The sequence below is a fragment of the Pongo pygmaeus genome, chromosome 21, assembly GCF_028885625.2.
Source record: "Pongo pygmaeus isolate AG05252 chromosome 21, NHGRI_mPonPyg2-v2.0_pri, whole genome shotgun sequence".
NCBI lineage: Eukaryota > Metazoa > Chordata > Mammalia > Primates > Hominidae > Pongo > Pongo pygmaeus.
This window is the reverse complement of record NC_072394.2, coordinates 6,741,990-6,767,156: the sequence shown is the minus strand read 5'-3', so window position 1 is coordinate 6,767,156 and position 25,167 is coordinate 6,741,990.

The window sequence follows — 25,167 nt, the reverse complement described above, 5'->3', positions numbered from 1 at the left end:
ACCAGGCTTATCCTACAAAGTATGTTCCCCAGAATTCTTTTTTTGATCTCAGTTAGGGTTGGCCAAATGAAGAACATGCATGGGATTTGGAAGGAGGAAGTGTAACAGAAGCCATTACTCCTTAAAGGTCACAATGCTGAGAGCTGCAGTGAACACAGCAGAAGTGTCTGGCAGGCCCAGCTTATCCATATCTCCTCTGCTCCTTGTCCCACTCCTCTTCCTTGCTGCAGAAACTGCTGGCCAATGGTATCCCATGTCCAGCACCAGATGCCCACCAGATGCTGGGCTGTGGACCCACAAAAGTGAGATCTTCAAAGCAGCAACAGCTTCCCATAGGCCTCTCCTTCTTTTATCTGTCCTCCCACATTGATGGCCAGATGCCCTTGGCTACAGAATGTTCCTGCAAGTTCTGATGTCACCACACCAGTGCTGCAATCAGAGAAGTTAGTAGCTAATCTTCTGATTCTCTAATTCCTCCCTCCAGAACTGCACTTCTAGTTCTTGCCACATATGAGTAAGATCTAATTCCCATAATAAAGCCCTCATTTAGTATTACTCATAGTATCTCTCTCTTCCTGGCTAAACCCTAACTGATACAGTCCTCCCAGGCATGAGCCATATGTAAACCATTCTTCTGAGAGCCCAGTGTTGTGGCCTGGAGACTCTGAAAAGCTGCCTGGTCTGCACTAAGCAGGTGGGCCCCCACCCTACGTGACATTTATTTTAGAAGGTCTAACCATGCACAGAATATTACCTGTGAGATCTGGAAAAGAGTTTTGTTTCCAGCATTAAAATGTCACTGCCGATTTTTTAATGATACTGTTTTTCTTTTTCTTTTTCTTCAGTTGGAATTTAAATTTTTCCTGATAACATTTTAATTGCCATTAAAATTCCTACATAACTGACATCTCTTAAATCTTCATTATAAATGCTAATTGTGATCCTGAATCTCTAAGACAAAAACAATTTAAGGTAAACACACAAAATGGACAGATCTAGAGTGGTTTGAGAAAAAAAAAAAAAGAGTGAGGGAAAGGAGAAAAAAATCCAGGAAGCAGTTAGAGGCACTGGCATCTTATTCCCTTCTTTCTTTGTTTTCTCACATATGCCCTCGATTGTTTACTTTAGAATACAGGTATTTTATTGGGTAATATTCACATTCTCTATCTTCTACCCTTTTCAAACAGCAGAGCTACAGCATTCAATATTCCTATCTGGCAATAGATTGTCTTATGATATCTTGTCAACTGTAATTGGAGTATATTGCAGATCAGAGGCAGAAGTTTCACTATTAATGGTCTTTACAGCAAGTTATTACAGAGGGATGTTCCCCCTCCAAGAAGGCATTTGTCTGGTCATGATCTCCTGTGACAAAAGCAAGGTTTGAAGAGTCATGAGATAATTGGTGGCGGTGTCAGTACTTAGGGACTCTAATGAGTCCAATTTCTGAGAGCTTAACTATGAGGTGGGTGCCACGTTTTGTTTAATTTTAACTGAGAGAGGCAGACTTACTTTGCCCTGCAGAAGATCACTTGAGCCGTTCCCTGAATTGTGTATTTTGAGGACCAGTAAGGGATGCTTTATCCTAAGAAAAGGATGAAAGGGAACCTACTATTATTTAGACGCTTAACAAAAGGAGCCACACCTGTTGTCAAGATGCTCACTGCAGAGAAAGTGGGTCAACTTTAAAAGAAAAGATCAAGGCCCGGTTTCTGTTCCCTGAGATCTACAAGTGAAGGAATGTGATCCTCACAGGCCAGTCGGCTGGAAAATGAAGGCATTAAGTCTCCAGAAATGATTTTTTTTTTTTTTTTTTTTAGAAAAGGGAATTTATCCTGTTTAAGATCCAAGCTAAATAAAATAGGTCCTATATGTTGGGTGATGGTAGAAGAGTGAAGTAGCCCAGGACTGCTGTTGGAAGATCTTTCCAACTCTGCCACTCCTGAGTGTATCTTGATAGCCCCTGCATGGTGTACCAGGGCCATTCCAGCAGGAATTCACAACAGGAAAGTCTATGGGGAGCAGTGGGTAAGTCTGAAGATCCACTGCCTGGGTTTGAATCTGAGCTCTCAGACTTAGAAGTTGAGTGACCATGGGAAAGTCATTCATGTGTTTTATGTCTCAATTTTCCTTTCTCTAAAATGAGCATAATAATAGTATCTGTAGCATGAATCTTTAAAAAGTGTTAATATATGCAAAGTTCTTGAAAAAGTGCTTGGACCAAGAGCTGCTCTGCTATTTCCCAAACCCTAAACATGCATGGGTATCATCACAAGAGATTCTGTCACAGCCCTGCCTCCTTCCATAGTCACAACTCCACCTTGGTATAGAGCTCCACCGACATATACACGCATGTACGCACACACACAACACACACACACACATACACACACACACACACTCTCTCTCTTTGATCCAGCCACAGCCACTTGGTCCATTCAAAATATTTTCCTCTTCTTTACACCACACAGACACTGGCTGCCAATCAGAGCCTCTGGCTCAATTAAATTTCTAAAGAACACTGTCCAAAGTGCCTTTGGATTCCCTTCCAAGCTCACCATCGCCAATAAATTACTAGGCAGATAGAGCACCAGCCGCAGGAGCTTAACTCCACGTGCTTAGGAGCTGCAGACAACTTGTATTTCCTGACTTACCATAGTGTACCTTACAGATTGTCACAGACCCCACCACTGAAACACAAACTCTTGTCTTCCACCCCAGCTGATTCACTAAGTTAGTTATATTGCACCAGATCCCAAGCAGTTGAGGCCTACCCAGGAAGTATAAGGAGTTCATTAATACTGATAACTACTCTCCATTTCTCACAATGAAGCACCAGCTTCCACTTTCAAAGCTGATGTTCAAGACATGCTCTATATTCCAACATTTTTGTTTGTTTTTGTTTTTTTATCTAGAGCAGTTGGCCTTTTCTTTTTTTTCCTCTGGGGCTTGTTCACATTTTCTAGTATTTCCTTAAGAAATGAATGCATTTCTGCTTAAAACAGCTCTGAGATTTGTCACCATTCAATCCAAGTGGATTCCATTTTAACAACCTCGTCAATCTCTGTAGGTTTATATATCTTGCAGCTTCTGAGATATTTTGGACTTTGGTAAGTCTTTGTCTCATCACTGTAACCTTAAAGATTGGTATTTAGCCATCAGAATATCAATGAATTAATGTATGCATTCATCTATTCCCTGCCTGGTTTCATTAAAAAACTTAAAATAATTAACAAAAGACAATGCATGAGGTTAGGTAAAGCAAAACAAAGGCTGAACAGTACTCCAAAATGTTCTAAATTCTGCAAAAAAAAAAAATGTTTAAACTGTGCCCAGACTCAACTCTGAACTTTCAACAGCAAAGTCAAGAGGGAAACATATTCAGTGGCTAGACACATGAAGTCATTTGTGAACTCTGGCCACAAGACTTTTAGGAGATATACACAGACTTTCCTGTCACTGACATCTGAGAAATATTACGGTACCTTGACAAATATACTGGTTTGACAGGTCTTATTCCCTTTTGTTAACCCCAATGCAACAAAACTCCATCAAACATGTGCCTCTCTCACTGCTGGGCAGCAGTGGCTGCTTGAACAGCATCTGTATCTCAGAGAAAAATTACTGGAGTTGCAATTGAGAACTAAAGTCTGGTTGCTGCTAAGGCTGTGCTTAAACCCAAGAGACTACATTTCTTCTGTCTGTTTTAATCTGTATCAAGGAATATGCCATTAATGTGCATTGATCCTCACATTCTGCTTGTCCCTGGTGTGTTCTAGGGAGAAGAATTTAATTTTCTATGCAAGCAAGCTGGTTGGCCTTCAGCTTGTTTAAAGTTCTGTGTATAGGCAATCACAGTGACATTATTGGAAGTTCCAGGTGAATGGTTTGCATATGGGAACTCATTCAGACACTGGGTGGCTTATCATCAAAATGAAAAATTATGGCATTGGTATCAGGGACAGTGTTCTATTTTTATTCTTTTTTTTTTAAATCAAATGAGTATTAGCCACATGACATGTATAATCAACTAAGTTATAGCATACAAAAATAAGGTTTAAAATTGAAATCAAGCTTAACCTCAATCAGCTAATCTTGAAAATTTAATAATTTGTATAGTCATGTGTTTGCAGGATGGTAACAAGGGATATGTGATAAGAAATATACAAAATAATTATGATTTATATTATAACATAATTGTAATAAAGATTTTTCAAACTAGAATGAAGAAAAGTGAAAACTGGAGAGAAAAAAGTTGTGCTGATGTCCCTTTAAATGCCCTTAAGCCTTAATATTTTCCAAAAGGGCCATGATAACTAAGTATTGCACAAGATGGAGATCATAATCTCTTCTTCTGTCCAAAAGAACAATTTCTATACAAGTTAAGAGAAGGTGTTCAGGTCTCAAAGAAAATTCTATTCTATCTGGATAGATCTCATTAAATATTTTTTTTAATCCTAGAACTAAGATGTCAATTGCTGACAAATTGCTTTCTGTACCTAGGAAATTTACATATAAACATATAAAATGTAAAGGAGTAATACAGATTATATGCATGTTAAATGATGTAGATACAGAGAAAAGACATAAGAGGTGTAATTTATCACCGCTATTCACCAAGTATTTCTGGCTTCCTAAAATAGAGGTAGTTTACCACTGTACAATTCATCCATGTAACCAGAAACCACTTGTACCCCAAAAGCTATTGAAATACAAAAATTAAATAAATAAAATAGAGGTGGGATTGCTGTTCTCTGAACTCTTGTAGCTAGGTGGGGTCTCTCAAGATGCGAGCAAAAGTGTCTGCAAATACTGCAGGAATAAGCTTTAGCAGCCAATGCATGATTTGTCATGCTCTTTGCCATGGCAACTAGGAAATTTCAAGATGGCAGCTCCTCTGCTAGTCTAGGTCTCTGAATGAGGATGATAGGAAGAAAAGCACTCAGTCAACCTGTGATGTATATAAAGCATAAGCTACATAATGTCATTAAAAAGTTGTTTGTTACTACAGCACAACTTAACTAGTCCTGACTGACTGACTGACTGGGTTACGCTGCATCTAGATCTAGGCAGATCTAGGTATGTCAAGTAGATTATGCTACAAGAACAAACACCTCAAAATTTCAGTGCTAAACTTGTTGTCATGCTACATGCCCATCATGGGTCGTCTGAGGACTCTGCTCAATATAGTTAACTCAAGGACTCAGGTGACAACCCTCTATCGTGATTGCCGATGCAGAACAGAGGATATTGTTCACTGTGCTCTTAAAACATCTGCTTGGTAGTTACACCAATCACTTCCATGCACATTTCACTGGCCAAATGTGAGTCACATGGCCACTCCTACTTTCAGAGAAGATTGAGAAGTGCTATCCTACCAAGTGCCCAGAAGGAAAGGATTAAAAACATATCTGTCAGATGTCCTAATGGTCACAATACTAATATGATCCCATTTTTCAGATGACAATACCAGTTGAGAAAGATTAATTAAATTTAGTCTTACACAGTTAGAAAAAAAATAAAAAAGACATGAACCCTGGGAGCTTGAATTCCAGATCCTAAGTTCTTAAAAAGCATACAATCATAATAAAACTCTGCTACTAGTAATAAAAGCTGGCATTTGAAGATAGTGCAGAGTAGTAATATGGAGTATTAGTAGTATGAAGTATTATTATTAACAAATAATAATAACAGCTAATAACAACAGCCAACTAGCATTAACTAATGATAATGGCTAACAAAGAAGCAGAGTACTCTAGCAACTAAATGATGGATTCCTGGCTAGTGGTTACATGACCTTGGGCAAGTAATTTACTGTCTGTTCTCAGCTGCCTCACCTATAAATTGGTGATAATAATAGCATCTCTCTTGTGGATTGTTCTAAAAATTATGTGAGCTTCATAAAACTCAATGAGTGGAGTGCCTGCCCCATAGAAAATCCTCTGTAAATGTTTCCTGAGTGATTACTGTGCATTAGACACTGTGGAAAGGGCTTTGCATGAGTTATATCATAGAATGTTCCAGACAATGCCATTGGGATGAAGGCATCTCACCTCACTTGGACCTTGTGTTATCAAATGTGACCCTTCTCCTGTTCCTTCTCTCCCTACCCCATTTTTTCTCACATATTGATCTTTACCTGGCCCCTAAGGGGCTGGTTCTTTCACTACCTAAAACATTCTCTGCCATACACCTGTCCAGATTTGAACAAATAATACCTGTGTTCTTCCAGAATTCCTACTAGATGACTCCAATGCACAAATATGAGAAGCTCTTTCCTTTAATTATGAATATTTCAACTTCGTACTCTGTAAGTCCCATCAATAAATTTTTGTGTGCTCCAAATATATATAAATATCTGTGCTCCCAACATAGATTTGCAATAAGAATAAAGAGTAAAATATGGTCTAGTGCCTTGAGAGATATAAAATCCAATTCAGAAATAAAATGTAAAAACTCCATAAGGTTGTTTTTCTGTGTGAAAGTCTAGTCTCCTTAAGAAGAGACCTACCTGTAATCACTCCTGGCAGCTCAGTAGCTCACAGTAAGGATGTGAAGAAGGTATGTTTATTGTTATTTGGAAAATCTCAGCTGTGCACCCAGAAAACATAGTTATGTCAAGTGAGTTGAAAATAGGTTCTAGTGTTGGCCCTTCATTAATTATTCTTTACAAATTTGTGGGAAGCTGAGGAAACCACTGAACTCCTCTCTGCCCTAGTACCTACTGCTAAGAAAAGAAACCAGGTCTGCTACAGATGGATATGTTCAGAGAGCAGGCCCATCGTGAATTAAGACAGAAGATTAATACAAGCAGTTAGTTATGAAGCATATGGAGTTTCTTACATGCAGGCTCAACCGCATCTGCACATAGCATTATTGTTTTATATTAATTAATTTTAATTATCCCTCTGGCTGGGAACTTCAAAGTGGATTGAAACTCCAGACTTCCATCATCCCTCAGGTAAAAAGTAAGAAGATGGCCTTCATTATTTTTTGTCCCGTTTAGCCTCTGAAAAATTCAGCACTTCTCTATTGAATTGTTCCAAAATTATCAGACAGTGGCTTCTTGGAGATAAATTCTAATAAGAATCATGCCTGGCAAATTAATTTTACCTGCAACTCCCAAAGAGCCCACAACATGAAAGGGCTTGCTAAGAAAAGGCCATTTCAGAATCAAAGAAGAAACACATTGCTGGGACACACAGGAACAGCTGGGATGCCCAGACTGAAGAAACTGAGACACCCAGAGTGGGGCAGCCAGTTCGGATTCTGCTGACATAGTGATTAAAGCTGCAGATGACTTGTCCTCTGTCAAATCCCAGAGTCTGATGCATAGTCAGTCAAGCTTACGGATGAGAGAAGCGACTCAAAATCTGGAAAGACGCCCAGCAGCCCTGGAGAAACACATCCATACCTCAACACAGCTTATACATACATATGCTGTAGTGAGCACTTGTAATTTTGCACTGCCGTGGCATCCATTTTGAGTATAGGGCTAACTGTCTCATACAAGAAGGGCTTAATCACCTTTGACACAGTTTCTAGCTCTCTGCCTCCTCCTCCCTGTGGTGGAGCCAGAAAGCTGCCCTATACACCTGCCTCCTGGTACACCATCTCCCTATGGGACATATAGATACATACAACCCACCAGACTCATTCCACTGGCCCTTCCATCCCACATGGACTGTGCAGATATGCTACGGTGACATTTAACAAGTCACAGTGTGGTCTGTTGGGACTCGTGTTGGCTTTCTCTAAACCCACCCGTTAGAACTGCCTGAGGGAAAGCTGCTTGGGCAATGCCTTGGAGCCAATAAGGCTCAGGCCCACAGGTATCTCTCCTGTGGGCTCCCCGCCTACTGGCTGAGCACAGTGATGCCATGACTGTCCCGCCACCCTCCACAGCTCTCCTCTTCTCTCGTGGCCTCTAGGAATACACTGTAATGCACTGCTTCTGTGAGTTCATGTGTCCCCTGTGCTGCCTCCTCTGTGCCTCACCTGAACCCTACACCCGAAACTCGCATCTCTCCAGGTCAGGGCTCTCCTAGACAGTGGCTGTCTTGCTAGAAATAAAGTGGACACAGGTCAGAGGAGAGCCACAAGAACATCAGCCAGTATCAACAAGTTTCCTGTGAAAGGAACACTTGCTCATGGGTGGGACACTTAGGCACTAGGCCATCCTCCAGTATAAAAAGGCACCCCCTGAAAGGTGTACTATAAACGTCCATAACCAAATCACCTGAAGTCTTGTAAGGGCTAGAGTCTATAGCCACCTGCAAGAGGGAGCGACCTCAAGACTGAAATTAGAGAGAAAAACATCGCAACACATATCAATACATACACATATATACCTATATATAGTCTCTATATGTGAATATATTATACAATACATGTACTTATTAAAGTATTCAATAATTATACAAAATCTATAAAGTTATACTTTTAAATTTTCTAATTTCATATGAGACATACTGTTTAAGTTGATTATCAAAGGTATATCATAGTTTTGGTAATGAATATACATTAAACTGTACTTGATAAAATTTCATATCATAGCATCCAATGTACATACCACAAATACTAAATTTTATGAACTGATATTTGGAATTGTAACATTTGCATAAAACATTAAATGGTTTATATGTACAAGTTTCTCATGTTTCAAAATAAGGAAATGCAAGAGAAGGTTTCTGACATGTACTTAGGAGTATTTCTTTTCAAACTATATTTTATAAGTATGGTTAGTGCTTATTTCAATAAATGATATGCCATATTGGATATAATAATCATTGCTATATTTTTCCTTTTTACCATTGGCTCCTGAAGTGTCATGGAAAGTCTCCCTGCTATCCAAGAAGCAGACAACATGACTGTAGCCCACAGGCTGGTAAAGACAATTTAATGAGATTTTTATGCAACTTTTTAATTTTCCAAATTAGCATTTCTTCATTCTCCTATCTAGCCATAAGTCCTACCTGGCATGAATTAAATAATATATAAGTAAAAACGAAAACATCTAAACCTGATGATGGCCCAAACCACCATGTTGGCTGCAGGTGTTCCACTGAGTGAGAAGCTAAGAAAGACACAGGGCTGTAGCATGCACAGATGCCCTCCATGTGCCCAGTTGATATGCATCCTGAATATCTGACTATCTCAGCTTTGTTTTAAAATCATAGTAAAGTGCATGGACCTTTAGGATATTATGCTAAGTGAAATAACACAGTTACAGAAAGACAAGTACTGTATAATTCGACCTGTGTGAAGCATCTAAAATTGTCAAATTCATAAAATTAAAGACTAGAATGGGAGTTACCAGGGGGTGGGGGCGGAGAAATGAGGAGTTATTATCAACAGGCATGAAGTTTCAGTTAAATGAGATGAATAAGCTCTAAGAATATGCTCGCCAAATATCTAGAGTCAACAATAATGAATTGCATAATTAAAATTTGTTAGGAGGATGGATCTCATGTTCAGTGTTTTTATGCCAGTAAAATGAAAATTTTAAAAGTTAAAAAAAGTGAAAAAAGAAATAATAGTTAAATATTTATCATATTATTGAATTTTTTTTTTTTTTTGAGACAGAGTTTCACTCTTTTTGCCCAGGCTGGAGTGCAATGGCACGATCTCAGCTCACTGCAACCTCCACCTCCCAGGTTCAAGCAATTCTCCTGCCTCAGTCTCCCGAGTTGCTGGGATTACAAGTGCCCACCACCATGCCCAGCTAATTTTTATATTTTTATTAAAGATGGGGTTTCACCATGTTGGCCAGGCTGGTCTCGAACTCCTGACCTCAGGTGATCCACCACCTCGGCCACCTAAAGTGCTGGGATTACAGGGGGGAGCCCCCGCACCCAGCCATATTATTGAATTTTTAAAAATAAATTCAAAAAGACATCAGTTCCATTGAGTCCCAAGAATACCACAGAGTTGGGAAATATTGGTTCACCCCATGGCAGACTCAACCAGCTACCTAACCAATTTCCTTTCTTACCTTCTCCCTTACTAATGTAACCCTACTTTTATAGGGCAATTGTGTCAGTTAGCCTTTGATGCATTATAATTTGTCACAAAATTTAGAGCTTAAAACAATAGTTTTTCATAATTCTGTATGTCAGCTCTACGGGCTTTGTTCAGTTGGGTGGTTCTTTTGGTCTCAGCTAGTCTCATTTATATGTCTGCAATCACTTGCTTTTCAACTAGATAGCTCTAGTTCTGTGGATTGGCTAGCTATTGGCTGCTTGACAGGGGTGACGGGCCCTGTGTCTCTCACCAGCCAGTGGGATAGCCTGGATGGGGGATCAATACAGTTCTGAGAGAATGATACAAAGCATTCAAGCACCTACCCCTAGAGGCCTAGGCTAGGAATTGGCACTACATCACTTCCACTTCATTCGACTGGCCAAAGCAAGTTACAAGGTAAGTCCAGACTTAAGGAGTAGGGAAGTAGACTCCACCTCTCAGTGGGAGAAGGTTCAAAGACACATTGCAATGGGACTGGAAAAAATGAGAGAAATAATTGCTTTTGTTTTGCAAGCAATTTGCCATAGCAGTATATTAATATTAATAATGTTTTTTTCTGTATTTTATGATGTTTTGACATCTTAAAAGCCAGAGATTTCTTCTCCCAAGGCTAGCTAGTTCTTACAGATAGCAAGGAGCTCATCCATGAGCACATCTTTTATACATAAACCAACCAATTCTGAGACTTTAGCCGCAACCACTTCTTTATCTAACTAACTTTTACATATCAAGCCACTATTTTCCCTGTCCTAAATCATCACAGGACCAGGTACCAGCCAATGAAAGACCACCACAATGTCCTGAAGCTCACTGGCATTATTTAAACTAGTCAATCCTAAACTGTTTATCTCACCCTGCCTTGCCTCTCTCACGGAAACCCCAAAAAACGATCTCGCCTAGATTTCCCCTGCCTCCTATCTTTGTCTCCTGACCACGCTGGTGCTGTCCCTTGTGGCCTTACATGACCTAGGGTGACCCTCCTCTCTGGGACCTGTGGGTCTAAACAACTTCTTCCTTGCAAGCTTCATTTTTCTTTCCTACGGTGGCTACACTGACTTGACCATACCATCACCAATATGCATAGTTTAGGACAAGCAGCAATGTGTCTGGGTGAAAAGAAATAAGCAAACAGAAAAAACTGAAAATGAGAAAGGAATCTTACACTTTTCAGCCATCCTTACACTGAAGAGTGGTCAGGCAAGAAACCTGTGTTCATAGCTTAGACCTTCTGAGAAAGCTGCTTAGAAGAGGAAAGGCTTGGCTGCCTCACATATTTGGCTTTGAATCTTCCACTTCTTTAAGGCAGGCCTGCAGAAGCAATGCCAGAGGAGAAGCCAGCATCTTCAAACCTTGAGGTAACAAGAGTGAGCCTGAAAGCCACATCCTAAGATGGCAGAACAGAAAGGAAAAAGGAGACAATTGCAGGCTATTTCCCTACTACTTTTTATAGGAGAAAAATAAAACTTCTTACTAGTTTGACCCACTTTAGGTCGTTCCTGCCATTCAGTGGTGCTGAATTTACATCCTCACTGATACAAACACCATGCATGGCACATCATGGTGTAGGAAACTTAATTAACATATTCACAATGGTGTGGCCACACAGGAGAAAGAAGCAAGAAAACATGCATCCAGGTAGGTCTCCTGGGTCACTGTAAATTGAACAAGGACACAAGGACACAGGGACCGAGAGACAATCCCATCCAGATCCATCCTAGAGCAAGAATGATGGCTTCATGCCCTAGAGCACAGCCTAGTATTGGATACATTGATTTTCAACAATTATATTACTGAAGCAATATTTGGTGCCATGGGGACAAAGATGAAAACATACACAAATGGAAATAAAAACAAGATAGCCTTCAGATAAGATTTTCCCCGGGAATATAGAAATTGTTTTCATCTACTATCCTTGTGGGAAAATCAATAACATTCAAGAACTTGACAGCATTTGTGGGTTAAAGTTTTTGGAAATTCATTAATTCACTCAACAAATATGAATCAAGCTCCTGGATAATTGATGTATAGCGATTCTCTTTAAATTTAATTAATGCTTTCTTATTTCACAAAATACTAAAGGTACTGCCAGATACAGTGACTCTGAAGAAGAATACAACTACCTCCTTTGCTTTTCCCCTTTCTTCTCCCTTCCTTTGCTTCTTCCCCTTTTTTTTCATCCTCTTCTTTTACTTTTCTTTCCCTTCCATTCCCTTCTGTTTCTTTCAGGAAAAACAGGTGGGGAGAAGAATTGCATTAACATTTAACTTTCTTTCTTTAGGTCTGTAATTCTCACAGCATGGAAGAAGTAACACAAGTCTTATACAAGAAAACTTTCAATGGTAAATAGATATGGCATTAAATAATGCTGAAACACATGGTAAGAAAGTTTTTTTTTTAATTTTCCATCTTTTCTTTCTTTGCTTTTAATTGAAAAAATAATTACAAAAGGGCTGCAAAATAATGTAAAACCTAGCTTCCTATCTCTTTTCTCCCTATCTTCTCAATTTGCCTCTACAAAGACAATCACTTTTACTTCTTTCAGCTGTTTTTAATATCATTTATTTTTGTACTTTAAAATAAAATGCTTATTTTGATTAATCAAATTTAAAGTTTTTGTTTTGATGCCCTTTATAATTGATAAAAAAAATTCTATGTGGATTTAAAGATATGTCCACAAATTCTCTGATACTCATTGTGAGGCAGGCTGAATCCTCCTCCTCTTAAATGGGGCTGAAATTTGTAACTTGCTTCTAACAAATGGAAGAAAGCAGAGATGACAGTGTTTGACTTCGCAGATCAGGTCATAAAAAGGCACTGTTGCTTCCATCGTGGTCTCTCTCTTGTTTATTCTCTTGGATTATTTGCACCTGGAAAGGTTAGCAGCCGTGTTGTGAGAAGAGGCCTACGTAGTGAGGAACTGGGCATCTGTCCAGTGGCCACTGAGTAGCCAAGGTTTCCTGCCAGCAACCATGTGAATGACCTTAGAAATGGTTGCCATGGCCCCGGTCAAGTCTTCAGATGACCACAGTCTCTGCCAGCCTCAGGTCTGTGGCTTCATGAGAGACTCATACAGCTAAATCGCTTCCAAACTTTTGAATGAAAAAAAGTATGAAGATAAATACTTATTGCTTTAGGCTACAAATTTTTTGATGATTTGTTATATGCAAATATATACTTAATAAAGTACTCTTAAAACATTTCTCTCATACTCATAATATACTTACATAACATTTACAATTAATCAATAACATCTCTTTATATTTTACCTAAGTAAATGTACCCACTGCTGATCCAATTAATTCATTTTGATTGCATGTCCCTTCTTTTAGAACTTATTTGTTCTACCTGGAAGTAAAAATTGCCATTTTTACCAGGCATAGTTATCTATGTATCTATCCCAATGATTTTTCAGAATACTTCATCAGATGTACGATATATAATAGTCCCCAGTTATTCACAGTTTCACTTTCCAGGGTTTCAGTGACCCGTGTTCTACTGCAATCTGCAAACATGAATGGGAAAATCCCAGAAATAAACAATTCATAAGTTTTAAATTGCATACTGTGCTGAGTAGTGTGATGAAATTGCTTGCCCTCCCGCTCCATTCCACCTGGGACTTGAATGATCCCCTTGTCTAGAGGATCCACGCTATATATACCACTTGCTCATTAGTCACTTAGCAGTCATCTCACTTAACAGATTGACTCAGTGCTTGTTTTTAAGTCACCTTAATTCTATTTACAATGGCCCCAAAGTACAAGAGCAGTGATGCTGGCGTATTGTTATAATTCTTCTATTTTATTATTAGTTATTGCTATTTTCTCTTCTTGTGCCTAATTTAGAAATTAAACTTTATCATAGATGTGTATGTATAGGAAAAACACAGTATATATAGAGTTCAGTACTATCCATGGGTTAAGCATCCACTGTAGTCTTGAAATGTGCTCCCTATGAATAAGGAGGAATGATGATACCTCTTAGAAGATTTATTTACTCCAAGTGGCATATCACAATAGACAACCTAATAATTCCTTCCTTTTTTCCCCATGAAAACCTTTGTCCCAGAGCTACTGCCTTCTTGCTCCAATCCAGATATTTTCTGTAGACCTGTCTTCCTGAGACATGTCTTTTCTTCATTCTGGGGCTTTTGTTCACTGGTCTTGTGTGTCACGTTTCCTCTCCTTTTTGCATCTTCCTTCTCTTGTCCTTTGTGTTACTTCTTCTTTTGCAGGAGGACATTATCCAATAGCTTCCTGGTTATGAGGGCATGGGTGGAAAATATGTGAATTTAGGTGTCTGAACCTAATTTCTCTAAGATCAGGTGAGAATATTCTGTATGAAGATTTTTTCAGTTCTTGAAATTAGTTACAGATTTTGTCCCCACACTTTAGTTTTTTTCAATAATCTGTCCCCCATCCCCAACAACTTGCTATTTATATTTAAGCATTTTGTCTGGTTTTCTACTCCTGTGCAACTTGTAGCACAATGCCTGGTACATAGAGCATACAAAATGGTTTCCAATGTACAAAGAAAGAAATGGAAAACATATATCTAATAATATATTTAAATGAATAACTTTCTAATTTTGGAAGGAATTAGACTTTAATTTTGATTTTGAGCAGATTTTAATTAGTCTGATAATTTTTGTAATTCTCATTTCTATCTACCCACAGCCACTTCATTGTGTCTTCACTTTAGCACTGGTCAACCTGCAGTCTCTGTTAGAATGCAAATTTATTACTAATCTTCAGTATACGCTTTGTCATCATGTCTAATCAACAGGTGGAAATTGATAGTTTAGCAATAGTTACTCTTAACTTTATATCTGCTAAAGGTGTCAAAGCTGGGTGCTATGGGTTGGGAAGATGGAGCTAGATTTCATCACGTGACTTCTTAGAACAAGCCAACCCAACTTCTTTCACCTCAGTACACTCATCTCTAAAATGATAGATTTTGAAATTAACCTGGAAAATGAAGAACTTCTCAAATCTAATGTCCAGAATGGGAGTGGCTTATGTAATATTAGGTGCCAGATTTCTATTCTCTGATTTTAAAAGCTATCATTACAAAAGGATATTGGGGGTGAGTACTCAAGCTTTTTAGGTTTCCACTCTTGAGTCATCATCATTCATACCCTTTAAACAAAGCACTCATTTTCCTCATTTGTAAAATATTTTGGCTTCCTCGTTTATACAATAAGGGCAGTAATTATTTACACCACTATGGTATAGAACATCAGTTATTGTGAAAATAAAACAGTGAAAAATATAAAATATCATCTCAATGTAAGGAACTATTATTACTATTAGTTATTTCTCTTGTTCATTCTATTACTTAAGAATTCAGAACCACGAGTGCTATGTAAGTTATTGCTATGGACTGAATTGTGTTCCCTCAAAATTCATAAGTTGAAGCCTTCTATGGTTTGAATTATTGTACCCTCTAAACTTATGTTGAAATTTAATCCTCAGTATGGCAGAATTGAGAGGTGGGGCTTTAATGAGGTGAATGGATAATCTGTTTATTGATTAATGGATTAAAGGGTTATCATCAGAGCACGACTGTTGGCATTATAAGAAGAGGAAGAGATGCCTGAGCTAGCCGGCTTAGCCTCCTTGCTATGTGATGCCCTGCACTGCCTTGGGATTCTGCAGAGTCCCCGCCATCAAGAAGTCCCTCACCAGATTCAGCCTCTCAACCTTGGACTTCCTAGCTTCCAGAACTGTAAGAATTTTTTTTGATATAAATTACCTAGTTTCAGATATTCTATTATAAGCAACAGAAAACAGTCTAAGATAAAGCCCTAATCAGCCATGTGACTGTATTGGACACAGGGTCTTTAAGAAGATGATTAAAATGAAATGAGGTCATAGGGCTAAAAACCTGACCTGATAGAACTGATATTCTTATTAAAGAGAAAGAAGTACCAGAGAGCTCCTTCTCTCTTCTGCCGTGTGAGGACACAGTGAAAAGGCAGCCATTGGCAAGCTGGGAAGAGAGCGCTCTCCAGAAACTGAACCCTATTAGAACCTTGACCTCGGACTTTCTAGCCTTCAGGTCTGTAGGGAATAAATTTATATTGCTGAAGCAGCCCTCCAGTGTACAGCATTTTGTTATAGCAGACCAAGCAGACTAAAACCGCTATCTTTAAAACCTTCAGTTTCTTTTTCTTCATTTTAATTTTCAAGGCTTTTTCCAACTGGACATGCCCTACTGATTTTCCTTCTTCCCCAGAATTTTATCCCTTAATATTAACATTCTCTTGCAGTTGTGTGAAATATTAACCCTTGATTTGCCACATCCGTACCTTCTTGTATAAGTACTAGATTGTCTAATTTATTTTAATCCTTTAAAAAAATTGTAAGCATTCTAGATAACTGAAGTTAAGACTTCTGAAGTTTCATGCTATGGCTGCTATATCAGTTCTTGCCATGATAATGTTATATAACAAAGCTTCCTTAAACTTGGTGTCTTAAGAAAAGAGTCATTTTTTCTCCCAGGTGTCCCTGGAGAACCCTCAGTGATGAATGACTCTGCCACAGCCTACTGCACCAGGATGGCTATGCTCCTCACTCCAGTCCTGTTGAGAGGCTGGCACAGTTCTGCTCTATGTGTTTCTTTATTCTCGCACCAGCAAACTTGTTTTTATGGCAATAGCAGAGACGTAAGAGGGAATCAGAAATGCTTTAGGTCTTGTGTGATTTGGAATTGACACCCTATCACCTCATCTCCACTCCATTGATTTATGTAAGTCTCACAGTCAAAGTCAAGAGGCTGGAAAATACACTCTTCTCATGAAACTATAGCAAAGGCGTGGATGCAAGGAAGGGTAATAATTGAGGACAACCATGCAATGTACCACAGACACACAACTTGTTACCACGGATTTTCGTTTGGGGTTTTTCATTCTTCACTTGTATATTCTGCTCGGGGTTTTTCATTCTTCGCTTGTATATTCTGTTCATCCCAAGTTTCTAGTATTCTCTGTGGGCTTTCTCACCATTTGCTGGGTCCTTTCTACTCTTTTCCCACTACTTTTATTTTTGTTTTTTTGTTTTGTTTTGTTTTGTTTTTGGAGGCGTCGGGGAGGTGCGTGGTTGGATAGAGTCTTGCTCTGTCACCCAGGGTGGAGTGCAAAGGCACGATCTCGGCTCACTGTCTCCCAGGTTCAAGCAATTCTCCCACCTCAGCCTCCCAAGTAGCTGGGACTACAGGCATGTGCCACCGTGACCAGCTAATTTATGTATTTTTAGTAGAGATGGGGTTTCAGCATGGTAGCCTTGAACTCTTGACCTCAAGTGATCTGCCCACCTCAGCCTCCCAAGGTGCTGGGATTGCAGACATGAGCCACTGCACCCTGCCCCACTAACTTTTAGAGCTAGATTTCATGTGTGGGGTTTTTGGCCTCTACATATTAAGGTCAACCATGACTCTAGATGGGAAGACTTGAAAGAATCTGAGAAAAGTATTTGCATGTCTTTTCTACACACCTGTCTCTTGGTATTATGGTTTGAACTGTATCCTCAATAAAGATATGTTCGAGTCCTAACCCCCAGTACCTGTATATGTGACCTTATTTGGAATAGTGTTTGCAAATTTAATCTAATTAAGATGAGAACATACTAGATTAGGGTGGGCCTAATCCAATAACTGGCACTCTAATAAAAGGGAAATTTGGACACAGAAATGCACAGAGAGGAGAATGCCATGTGAAGAAGGCAGAGATTGGAGTGATGCATCTACAAGTCAAGCAATGCCAAGGATTGCCAGTAGCCAACAGAAGCTAGGAGAAAGCCATGGGACAGACCTTCCTGGGAAAAAGCCTCCAGAAAGGAACCAACTCTGTCAACACCATGATATCAGATTTATAATCATCAGAAGTGTGAGGGAATACATTTTCGATGTTTTAAGCCACCCAGTTGTTTTTCTGAACACCCAGTTTATTTTACTTTGTTATGGCAATCCTAGAAAATGAATATACTTAAGATACAAAAATTTAGTTCTTGCCTTATTCAGCTACAAATTTGTACCTATATTGTAAGTTATTTGCAGTAATTTTATTACATTCTCCATCTCCTTGCCCCATCACTTACTACCAGTCAAATAAAATAATTTTTGTGTGTTTATTTGTTTGCTGTGTTGTATTCTCTTATCTTTTAAGTCTGTGTCTGGCACCCAACTTAAAGTGGCAGACCAAACACCACATCTCTCCAAGAACAAAAATCCTTCTCCTGTCTCCCTCAGACCATATTGTTTTTGCTTTCTGTGCCACTGAATATTTCTGGCACTGACTTTCCACCTCCCTGGACCTCCTAACTTGACTTACTACTGAGACCTCCACTCCTCTCTCTTTCTGAACTCCTGGGGCTCTGGGTTGGTTCACCATCACCTGAGCTATCAGCTATTTTTGATGGGGGCACAGAGCATACAAACCTTAGGATAACATTAGGTACAAGCAGAAAGGAAGGTTAAACTACCCCAAACCAGGAATCTACATAATATCAGCCATTTTGAAAAGGGAGTTGGCAATGGCAAATGGAAATTCATTCATGATTTGACTCTCTCCTTGCTTATTGTTGGTGTATAGGAATGCTAGCAATTTTTGCACATTGATTTTGTATCCTGAGACTCTGTGGAAGTTGCTTCTCAGCATAGGAAGCATTCGGGCTGAGATAATGGGGTTTTCTTGATATATAATCATGTCATCTGCAAACAAAGATAATTTTACTTCCTCTCTTCCTATTTGAATATTCTTTATTTCTTTCTCTTGCCTTTATTCCTCTGCCGAACACTTCCAATAGTATGTTGAAAAGGAATGGTGAGACAGGACCTCCTTGTCTTGTGCCAGTTTCAAGGAGAATGCTTCCAGCTTTTGCCCCTTCCATATGATATTGGCTGTGGGTTTGTCATATGTAGGTCTTATTATTTTGAAGTATGTTCCTTCAATATCTAGTTTATTGAGAGTTTTTAACATAGAGGGATGTTGAATTTTCAGCGTCTATTGAGATAATTATGTGGCTTTTGTCTTTAGTTCTGTTTATGTGATGAATTACATTTATTGATCTGCATATGTTGAACCAATCATGCATCCCAGGGATGAAGCCAACTTGATGGTGGTGGATAAGCTTTTTGATGTGCTGCTGCGTTCAGTTTGCCAGCATTCTATTGAGGATTTTTGCATCCATGTTCATCAAGGATATTGGCATGAAGTTTTCTTTTTTTCTTGTATCTCTGCCAGGTTTTGGTATCAGGATGATGCTGGCCTCATAAAATGAGTTAAGGAGGAGTCTCTCCTTTTCAATTGTTTGGAATATTTTCAGTAGAAATGGTACCAGCTCCTCTTTGTACTTCTGGTAGAATTCAGCTGTAAATCCATCTGGTCTTGGGCTTTTATTTTTGTTGGTAGGCTATTTGTTACTGCCTCAATTTTGGAACTTGTTATTGGTCTATTTAGGGATTCAATTTCTGCCTGCTTCAGTCTTAGGAGGGTGTATACATCCAGGAATTTATCTATTTCTTCTTGATTTTCTAGTTTATGTGCATAGAGGTTTTTATAGTATTCTCTGGTGGTTATCTGCATTTCTGTGGGGTCAGTGGTGATATTCTCCACTGGAATACAGCTAACAAAGGAAGTAAAGGATCTCTTCAAGAAGAACTACAAAGCACTACTCAAAGGAATGAGAGGGGACATAAACAAATGGAAAAAACATTCCATTCTCATGGATAGGAAGAATCAATATCATGAAAATGCATACTGCCCAAAGCAATTTATAGATTCAATGCTATTCCCATTAAACTACCATTGACATTCTTCACAGAATTATGAAAAAAGTATATTAAAATTCATACAGAAGCAAAAAGAGCCCATATAGCCAACACAATCCTAAGCAAAAAGAACAAAACTGGAGGCATCACACACCTGACTTCAAACTATACTACAAGGCTACAGTAACGAAAACAGCATGGTACTTGTACAAAAACACATAGGCAAGCAAAACAGAATAGAGTACTCAGAAATAGGTCTACACACTGACAATTATCTGATCTTCACCAAACCTGACAAATACAAGCAATGGGGAAATGATTCTCTATTTAATAAATGGTACTGGGACAAGTGGCTAGCCATATGCAGGAAATTAAAACTGGAATTCTTCCTTGCACCTTATAAAAATTAATTCAAGATGGATTAAAGGTTTAAATGTAAAACCCAAAACTATAACAACTGTAGAAGAAAATCTAGGCAATACCATTCAGAACATAGGCACAGGCAAAGATTTCATGACAAAAACACCAAAAGCAATTGTAACAAAAGAAAACATTGACAAATAGGTTTTAATTACTCTAAAGAGCTTCTGCACAGCAAAAGAAACTATCAGCAGAGTGAACGGACAATCTACGGAATGGGAGAACATTTTTGCAATCTATCCATCTGGCAAAGGTCTAATATCCAGAGTCTACAAGGAATTTAAACAAATTTACAAGAAAAAAACAACCCCATTAAAAAGGGGGCAAAGGAAATGAACAGACACTCTTCAGAAGAAGACATTTATGCAGCCAACAAACATAAGAAAAAAGCTCAACATTACTGATCACTAGAGAAATGCAAATCAAAACCACAATGAGATACCATCTCACACCAGTCAGAATAGCAATTACTAAAAAAAATCAAGAAACCACAGATGCTGGCAAGGTTGTGGAGAAAAAGGAATGCTTTTACACTGTTGGTGGGAATGTAAATTAGTTCAACCATTGTGGAAGACAGTGTGGTGATTCCTCAAAGATCTAGAAGAAGAAATACCGTTTGACTCAGCAATCCCATTACTGGGTATATACTCAAAGGAATATAAATCATACTATTATAAAGATACATGCACACATGTGTTCATTGCAGCACTATCTACAATAGCAGAGACATGGAATCAACCCAAATGCCCATCAATGATAAACTAGACAAAGAAAATGTGGTACACATATACCATGGAAAACTATGCAGCCATGAAAAGGAACAAGATTACGTCCTTCGCACGGACATGGATGAAGCTGGAAGCCATTATCCTAAGCAAACTAATGCAGGAACAGAAAATTAAATACTGCATGTTCTTACTTATAAGTGGGAGCTGAACAATGAGAACAAATGAACACACTGAGAGGAACAACACAGACTGGGGCCTGTCTGGGAGCAGGGAGAGTGTGAGAGCATCGGGAAGAATAGCTAATGGATGCTGGGCTTAATACCTAGGTGATGGGTTAATCTGTGCAGCAAACCACCATAGCACAAATGTACCTATGTGACAAACTTGCACATCCTGCACATGTACCCCAGAATTTAATATAAAAGTTGATGGAGAAAAAAGAAAAGGAAGTTGACAGCAATGTTTTATAGGGGAGTTTCTAGGAAAAACGTTGGAAATCTCTAGATCCACATGAGACTAGGTAGGTATTGTCAGACAGGGAATGATTACGGGGACCCACAGGATTGTTTTTTTCCCTTTTCCCTATATAAGGAAAAGCAGCCTTCAAGTTTATTAGAGTATTTACTGCAGGGATAAATGGGCAGTAGACAGGGTAGAATAACTGGATCAGAAAGGAAATCAGGAAAAACAGGGGCTAATCTAAAGGAAATATTAACAGAATTTTTTAACTGCCCTGCAATTAAAAGTTTTACATGAAAATAACTTTTAAAAAACATAAACTCATTTTTCAATATACATATTCTACTTTTAAATGGTCATAAAAGCCACAACCACCACCTCCCCCAGTGAAAGTGCATATACAACACCCCTGTTGATACCCCATCCCCACTGATGACCTGCTCCCACCAGTGCCCCTCTCCAGCTGATGTGTGTACACCCTGCTGCACTGCCATGGCTGCTGGCATGAACAAGCAAGCATGGATCTCACTGGCACTACCCCTGTGAAAAACTTTGGATGGCATTCCCATTGGAGCATTGGGTCTAGCTGACTGGGAACACCTTGGCTTCTCCAGCCCACCAGGTTCCTAATCTTGAGGAGTCAGACAATGAAACTGGAGACCTAGTACTGGCCTTCTAGAATTACAGCATGCAGCCCAGGAGTGCAGAGCTAAGCTTTGGCCCATTGATGTCTTCCAGAATCAAAGCTAGTTAGCTGAATCCACCTTATACCACAATCAAACCCCCAAGTGCATCAAAGAAGCTAAAAGCAAAAAACCCCATCCAAAGGACAGCAATTTTAAAGATTAAGGGAACATCAGCCCCCACAGATGAAAAATAACCAGTGCAAGAACTCTGGCTACTCAGTAAGGCAGAGTGTCTTCTTCCCTCCAAATGACCACATTAATGTCTTAGAAATGGCTGAAATGACAGACATAGAATTCAGAACATGGATAGGAATGAAAACCACCGAGATTCAGGAGAAAGTTAAACCCAATCCAAGGAATCTAAGGAATACAATAAAACAATATGGGACCTGAAAGATGTAATGGTTATTTTAAGAAAGAACTAAACCGATCTGATACAGCTGAAAACTGTATACTACAAGAATGTCACAACACAGCCACAAATATTAGCAGAAGAATAAAGCTAAGGAAAGAATCTCAGAGCTTGAAGACTGGTTTTCTAAATTAACTCAGTCAGTCAAAAATAAGGAAAAAAGAATTAAAAAGAATGAACAAAACTTCTGAGAAACATAGAATTATGTAAAGAGACCAAATCTGTGACTCATCTGTATCCCTGAAAGAGAAGGAGGGAAAGCAAACGACTTGGAAAACGTATTTGAGGATATCATTCACAAAAATTTCCCCAACCTCACTAGAGTGGCCAACATTCAAATTCAGGAAATCCAGAAAACCCCTGTGAGATACTGTACAAGATGACCATACTCAAGACACATGCTCATCAGATTCTCCAAGGTCAGCACGAAATGAAAAATATTAAAGGCAGCTAGAGAGAAGAGGCAGCTCACCTACAAAGGGAATCCCATTCAGGTAACAGCAGACCTTTCAACAAAAACCCTCCAACCCAAAAGAAATTGGGGGTCTATATTTAGCATATGTAAAGAAAAGAAACTCCAACCAAAAAATTTATATCCAACCAACTGAAGCTTCAAAATCAAAGAATAAGATCCTCTTCAGACAAGCAAATGCTGAGGGAATTTGTAACCACCAGGCCTGCCTTACAAAAGGTCCTTAAAGGAGTGCTAAATATGGAAATGTAAGACTGTTACTGGCTACTACAAAACACACTTGAGTACTTAGACCATTGGCACTATAAAGCAACTACATGATCACATTTGCATAATAAACAGCTGACAACATGATGACAGAATCAAATCCACACATATAAATATTAACCTTAAATGTAAATGGGCTAAATGCCCCCAATTAAAAGGAATACAGTGGTAAGTTGGATAAAGAAGAAAAACCAAACTATATGCTGTCTTCAAGAGACCCTCCTCACATGCAATGACAATCATAGGCTCAAAGCAAAGGAATGGAGAAAAATCTATCAAGCAAATGGAATAGAGAAAAAAAGCAAAGGTTGCTATTCTACTTTCAGAAAAAAGCAGACTTTAAACAAATGATGATAAAAAATAAAACATGAAGAAGGGCATTACATAATGGTAATGGGTTTAATTCAACAAGAAAACTTAACTATCTTGATATATATGCACCTAACACAGGAACACCCAGATTCATAAAATAGTTCTTAGAGACCTATTAATAGACTTACATAACTACACAATAACAGTGAGAGACTTCTACACACCACTGACAGTATTAGATTGTTGAGGCAGAAAACAAAGATATTCTAGATCTGAACTTGAACTTGACCAAATGAATCTAACAGACATCTACAGAACTCTCTACCTAAAACAACAAACTATACATTCTTCTCATCTGGATATGGCACATACTCTAAAATTGACCACAGCCATAAGACAATTATCAGAAAAGAAAAACAAAATTATACCAACCACACTCTCAGACCACAGCACAATAAAATTAGAAATCAGTACTAAAAAGATCATTTAAAATCATACAATTATATGAAAATTAAACAACCTGCTCCTGAATGACTTCTGGGTAAACAAAAAAATTAAGGCAGAAATCAAGAAATCCTTTGAAGCTAATGAGAATAAAGAAACTACATACCAGACTTTCTGGGACATAGCTAAAGCAGTGCTAAGAGGAAAGTTTATCCACATCAAAAAGTTAGGATAATCTGAAATTAACAACCTAACATCCCATCTTGAGGAACTAGAAAAACTAGAATAAACCAACCCTAAAACTAGCAGAAGATAAGAAATACCCCAAATCAGAGCTGAACTGAATGAAACTGAGATGTGAAATGAAAAACCATACAAAAGATCAACAAATCCATAAGTTGATTTTTTGAAAAAATAAATAAAATTGAGAGACCACTAACTTGACTAATAAAGAAGGAAGAGAGAAGATGCAAATAAACACAAACAGAAATTACAAAGGGGACATTACCACCTAACCCACAGAAACACAAAACATCATCAGAGACTGTTATGAACATTTCTATGCACACAAGCTAGAAAACCCACAAGAAATTTGTAATTTCCTGGAAACATACAACTTCGTAAGATTTAACCAGGAAGAAACTGAAACCCTGAACACACCATTAATGAGTTCCAAAGTTGATTCAGTAATGAAAACACTACCAATCATAAACATCCTAGGACAAGACAGATTCACAGTTGAATTCTATTAGATACATAAAGAAGACCTGATACAATTCCTGCTGAAACTATTCCAAGGAATTGAAGAGTAGGGACTCCTTCCTATCTCATTCTATGAGGCCAACATCATTCTGATATTGAAACCTGGCAGAGACACAACAACAAAAAAAGAAAACTTCAGGCCAATATCCTTGAGAAAAACAGATGCAAAAATACTCAACAAAATACTAGCAAACCCAATCCAGCACCACATTAAAAATCTAATCTGACACACTCAAGTAGGTTTTATCCCTGGGATGCAAGTTTGGTTCAACACACACAAATCCATAGATGCAGAAAAGTCTGTTGATAACATTTACCACTGCTTCATATTAAAAACCCTTCATGTTAAAACACCTTCATGCTAAAAACCCAGACTCCAGATGCCATGTTGTGAGGAATTGCAAGCCATTTGGAGAG